This window comes from Arachis duranensis, chromosome 1 (genome assembly GCF_000817695.3).
Source record: "Arachis duranensis cultivar V14167 chromosome 1, aradu.V14167.gnm2.J7QH, whole genome shotgun sequence".
NCBI classification, from domain to species: domain Eukaryota; kingdom Viridiplantae; phylum Streptophyta; class Magnoliopsida; order Fabales; family Fabaceae; genus Arachis; species Arachis duranensis.
Window position 1 is genome coordinate 2,939,927 of NC_029772.3, and position 6,708 is coordinate 2,946,634.

Below are 6,708 nucleotides of genomic sequence, written 5' to 3' on the forward strand. Positions count from 1 at the left end.
CATTAAAATATATCAATATTTTTGTGTATTTATTTGTAATTTTATATATTATTTTATTATTGTTTGATTTTTTTATTAAATTTCAATAAAACTAATTATACTTCTAATAAACTAATAACTAGAGTAGCTCAATCCTAATTTGATTTTTAGAATATTTATCTAAAGAATAAAGTTCTACAACCAAGCAAAAAATTCAATCAAGCCAACTAAGTTATTATAACCGTCTTTCACATGACATCACATGGTGGTGTTTCGCATTTCTCCTCCTCTCTACTACTTCTATTTTCTTTTTTCATTTGAATTGCTTCGATCTCCTCTTTCCTTTTCCTCCTTCTCCTCCATTATTATTATTATCATTGTTATCGTTATCGTTGTTATCATCATCATCGTCTTCTTTTTATATGTATAACAGTTTAAATTCAAATTGTACCGAAATTCATGACACACAAACAAATTCAGTTCAAAACAAGTTCAAACTAGAATGCACCTAATTTAAATATAGAATGCACCGAAATTACTTAATAATAACACAAAATTCCTCTTTCTTCTTCTTCTTTTTTTTTTTCATCTTTTCCTTCTTGTTTTACTTTCTCATCATTCTTCTTGTTTTATTTAAAAAAAAATTAAATAAAGAAGAAGAAGAAACACAAAATGTTACAAAATCAATAGGAAGAGAAGAAACATACATTTATTCAACTAAATAAGATTGCAATACAGTACATACGTGTTCATTCAAGTCAAATATAAGAAGTAATGCTCTTAAAAAAAGAAATAAGAGTAACAGACAGGGACGGATCCAGAAATCTAAGAGTGGAAGGGCCGAAAATTAAAATATTGTATAATCAAATATAATGCTATATATTTGATAATAAATATAACTATAATTATTTTTTAATTTAAAAAATTAGTAAATACTTATCAAATAAAAAAATTATCTCAGTTTTTATAATTTTTTTATGGTTTTATATCTAATAAAATATAAAATTATATATTTTTAAATATTTTGTTAATTAATTTACTTTATTAAGTATTATGTGACAGTAAGTTCTATTTTTATGTGAATTAAATAAAAAATACAAATAATATAAATATATGTAGAAAAGTTTAAACCCTATTATATAAAGAATAATAACTCTTTTTTTTTTACCAAAAATAGAGAGATTCGAACTCGCGACCTCTTAATTGAGTATGGAGAGACTATGCCTTTTAAACTATAATTCATTAACAAGAATAATAACTCTTTTTACTATCACTACATTATTAAATTTTATTCTATACAAAATATCTATTATAACAGTATATGAGCTTTTAAAATTTGTTGGGGGACCAAGGCTACTACTTGCCCCCTTAAATCCATCCCCGGTAACAGAAAAAAAAAAAAGAAGAATAAAAAGAAGAAAAAAATACAGTATTATAGAAGAAATTTTTGTAACAAAATTTCAGTGTCAAAACCAATAAATTTATGTATTATTGTTAAGAAATTTTGGTATTATTTTTTTTGATAAATTATACATAATTTAAAAATTTTTTTCTTTTTATTTTTTTGCTACTGCTTCTTTTTTTTATTTTTTTATTTTATTTTTTCATAATTTTTTTATTTTATTCTCTTAAGAGAAATAAAATAAGAAAAAATTAAAAAAATAAATAATTGTAATTTTTTATGAGAAAGATGAAAAAAAAAAAATAAAACGTAACATCATTATCAATAGAAGAAAGAAAAGAAGATGTATAAAAAAATACAAAAAAAAATCATCATTTAAACGCATATTGTATGAATAAATTTTATTGAATTTAGGCCAATTTAATTAGATTCCGTTACCAAAAAAAAGTTGGATGTATCATAAAACTGGTGTCTAAATCATTACACAATAAATAAATGTTATATCAACTATTCACTATCAGTTAATACAGAGAAGTACAAGTCAAGTCAATGCAAGGAAAGTTTCAGCTAGTTAGCATAGCAGCCACACCGTAATTATTTAGAATTTGACGTAAGAGTGAAAGGATTCATTGACCAATGCCACATTCGCGATCACTAGGGCTGCTATGTTATTTTCGTTAGCATCGGTCAAATACAATTCATTATACTAATCTTTTCATGAAAAAAGAAATGGATTTTCACCTTCATAAGAATATTATTTTCTAATTTAGTACTTTCTGTAAAAAAAAAAAAAAATTACCAGCCAGAGAGTAAACTAATAATTTTCTTTTTTTTTCTTCCAAAAACTAATAATTTTCAAACACTATGTTCGAGACCAAACACCACAAACGTACTTTATGGTCCCGTCTCGCCTTTTTTTTTCCTGGACTCTTGAAGAATAAAGTTACATTCGCTCAAAATTATATGACTTAGACCAAAAATTGTGCCTTAACATTTTTGGGGGAGACAATTATCTGTGAACAATCCAATTGGCCCATTACGAAAGTATTTATTATAAAAGAAAAGTTCTCATGTCCAAACCCAAAAGAAAAAAAAAAAAGAAGAAAAGGGTTGAATGTATATTGTGCATAATACTTTTTCTTGTTTTTCTTTTTATTCTTCTTCACTCTGCAAGCATGTAGTAGAGACTCTAGTCTTATATTTACAAAACTTGATGAAAAAAAAAGGGGAAAACAATAGAATTTTATTTTATATTCTTATTTTCATGTTTTCCTTAACAAATGAAAATAATAAATATTAAAAATGAGTAAATAGTCAAATTTGTTTCTGAAAAATCATTCATTCTTTAAATTAGTTATTGAAAATTTTTTTTAAATTAAATTTATTCAAAATTTTTAAATTAATCATATTAGTTATTTTGTTATTTTTTTAACTGATGTCAGAGTTTGCTAATGTGATACCACAAAATATACATGGTAATCCTAACTGGTGATTAACATGATAAGTTTATAAAATTAAATCAAATCAATTCTAAATTGAGGGATTCTAATACCTCAAAGTCCAATGATGGAGGCATATTTTTTTTTTCTGATTTTTTCTATCAGAAAGAGTGAAATTGAAAAAAAGGATTCTGTCCTGTTTTTGCTACTAACACTTGTGAAGACTTCGTATTTACTGTTTTTTGTTTTTGTTTTTCATGAAAATAAATTAAAAAAAAGCCACATACATAACCTCTCGTTAATGTTTTTTAATTTATTTGGAACAAATCTAGATTAGATGTGAGAAGTTACGCCTATAAAGAAGTTGATTTCAACTTTTGAGCGTTGAATTTCATGCTTTTGAGCGTTGAAAACTTGAAATGAAATATAAGACACCGATTGATTTACTCTCTTTGTAGACTTGTACATAACATACATATGAAAAAGATTGCGGTTGGTTTTTAGCGTTTAAATTAAATGATTATATATTGTATTTAAGGTTTTTAGTGACACAAAAGTTTTAAGGTTATAATTACTCTTTTCACGACGTATATAATTTAATTCAGTAGTAACAATATTAAAAGTTAGAGAAAAAACTCACCTCGATTTTTAACTATTGTTCGAAATAATAATTTGCTCTTCATCGATTAAAACATCACAATGCAACTTTTAACTATTAATTTCGTTAGATTTTTTTATTTTTTTGTTAAACTTTTTGTCTAAAGTTAACGAATTTTACTTACGTATAATACTAATTAATTATATGTCAAAAAATAATTTTAAAGGACAAAACACTTCATATTGTGTTAACAATATTTTACAGTAAAATAGAATAAGTAAATTTTTGTGAAAAATTTTATAAGATATTTAAACACTTAATTAATTATAAACATAGACACATAAATTCATAATAAACTATAAAGTAGGATAAGTATTTCTAAATTTTAATAAGTCGGTGTACTTGCTATTACACTAGTTGTTGGTCTTAGTAGTAATCACAGTTCCTTACTTTTTTTTCTTAGGTTTTAAGAATTTGGTTAGATGAAATGTGCAAGAAAGAGTTAATCTCGAATGGTGTTATTTTCATCATTTTGATTGATGAGAAATACAAATATAAAAAATTGATTTGGTCTTGAAAAATTTTCAGATAATGATCAATTAGAGCATTAGGTCAAACTTGATCACATACAATGCGCTAATCAATGGCCTTTGTAATATATGCGATTAGAAGGAAGCTTGTAAATGAGATGAGTGAGAGAGGTTTAAAGTCTGATAAGATCACGTTCACAAAATTAATAAATAAATATTATAAAGATGGGGACATAAAATCTGTATTGGAGATCAAGAAGAGAATGATAAATTAAAGGAAATTGAACTTGATGAGTTAACTATTACTCCACTCATATAAAGACTTTTGCAGAGAAAAAAAAAGGAGAAAGAGGAGTAAGAAACTGAGGCTACTACCAATTAAGGCCAGCAACCAATACAACAGATATAATATATTATTAAAAATTATGGTTACTTGTCCTACTTTAAAATTTATTATGAATTTATATGTTTATATTTATAATTAGTTAAGAGTTTAAGTGTCACGTTAAATTTTTTTTAAGGGTTTACTTGTCCTACTTTATTATAACGTATTGTTGACACGATAGAAGAAGTTTTGTTCATTGAAATAGTTCTTTAACACATAATAAGTTAACACTATACATAAATAAGATCCATTAACTCTGGATGGAGAGTTTAATAAAAGGACCAGAAAAATCCGACAGAGTTAATAGTTAGGGATCGCATTGTCATTTTTAAATCAATGAAGAGTGAATTATTATTTTGAACAACGATTAGGGGTCACGGTATAATTTTTTTCTAAAATTTAAACTATATATTTTTAAAAAAAGATGCATTACAAGATTCAATTATAGTATTATATTCAAGTATATCACTTTTAATAACAAGAAATTTATATGCACTACTATGTTGAGCATACTCAATAAATACAAAATCACATGTTGTTGAAGCTATTTTTCTTTTTTTAAGATCAGGAAACATAACCTTAGCCAAACAACTCGAAACATATAATACATTAGACAATACAAGAATTTTTTGAGATGTCATTTTCATTGACACCTTACCTTTACCTAAAACTTTGCTAAAATCTCCTAGGCAAATAACTTTTTTTCCATTATTTATGGGAGTAAACTCGAAAAATAGTTCATTTTTAGCACAAATGTGCTTTGTGGCATCGGAGTTCACAACCTAATTTTTGGAGTCCTTCACTAGATAGTATTCGAAAATCATTGCTATTATGACTTCATCATCTTTGTGATTTACTATGTTTGTGATTGCCTTTGTTTCTCCACTTCTACTATTGCTTCTATCTCTTTAATTATTATTCCTTTTCATTCTATGAGTTAATGCAAAGTGTCTATTTCTATCACAAATAAAATAAGCACATTTCTTCTTTTGGTGGGTTAAATTCTTGTTTCTTGAAATGAGATTTAATCACCTTATGAAATTTATTTCCACGATTCGGATGATTTTTGTGCACAATTTTAATAATATTAATTTTAGCATATACTTCTTTATTATATTGCTCATTAGCCACCGTTCTCTTTTTATCCTCTATTTAAATATGCCCTATAGTCTCTTACAAATTCATTATTTTTATAATCTTTTCATGAATTCGACAATTTATCAACATGAGTTTGAGATGCAAACCTTTCGGATAAAATATCTCTCTCCTTAGCAAGTTCGTCTACAAGTTTAGTAAATTCATTAAGTTGAAAAAAAGTACTTTTATCTTCTACCATTTAAAACTCAGTGAAATTATGAACTAAAAATTTTTATTACATTTTTTTCGTAAATATATTTTTGTATCAATACATCCCAAATAATTTTAGCATGAACAATTGAACATAATGACAATAAATATCATATAAATTATTATTTAATATTCTTAAAATTGTATGTCTGCATAATTTATCTTTTATTTTCAATCTTTCAAACCTAAATCATAATTTTCAGTATCTTTATCTGACTTAGGATCAACTAAGATTAAATTGATTCCAGAAAAATATAATACTTCTATAATTTTATTTTGCCATCATTTAAAATTAGTTCCATCAAAATAATTAATCTTTAAATCATCAAAAATAATTTTTTGTAGCGATTAAAATATTATGCCTATAATAAAATAATTATAATATTAAGTCTTTGTAATTGTTAAAAATTAAATTTTTAAAATAATATTTTAACTATTTTAAATATAAATAAAAATATTTTAGCTACTTAAATCAATACTAAATAAGTAAATATAAAAAATTTGGATATTCTTACCTCAATTCTTCTTAGACTAAATTTTGATTGCCAACAGATCATAATACAATAAGTACAAATGTTTGCTATATATGTATAACTTCCAAGATCCTTATTCTAAGATATTAGCAACTAGTAGTTTTTTTTAATAAACTAATATAAATTATTTAGATATGTGTTTATATGATATACAGTAAATCACCTAGAGTACAAAAAATTAAGAATTTTTTTCGGATATAAGAAGATAGTACTAATATGACATTTTAAATATGATATTTAGATCTAAAATATAACATTTTAAATGTTAAAACTAAAATTAAAATTTTATTTAATATTAAAGATTAAAATAACATTTTACGTTTAAACTTATATTTCGTATTTACAGGCACTATTTTGATGTATTAAAATTTATAAAGATTAAAATAGTTTACTTACAGAGAAAGAGATTAAAGTGAACATTAATCCAAATGAAATCACATTGGCTTGTACAATTGATTTAACACAAATTATGATTTAACAAACTTGAGCAGGAAT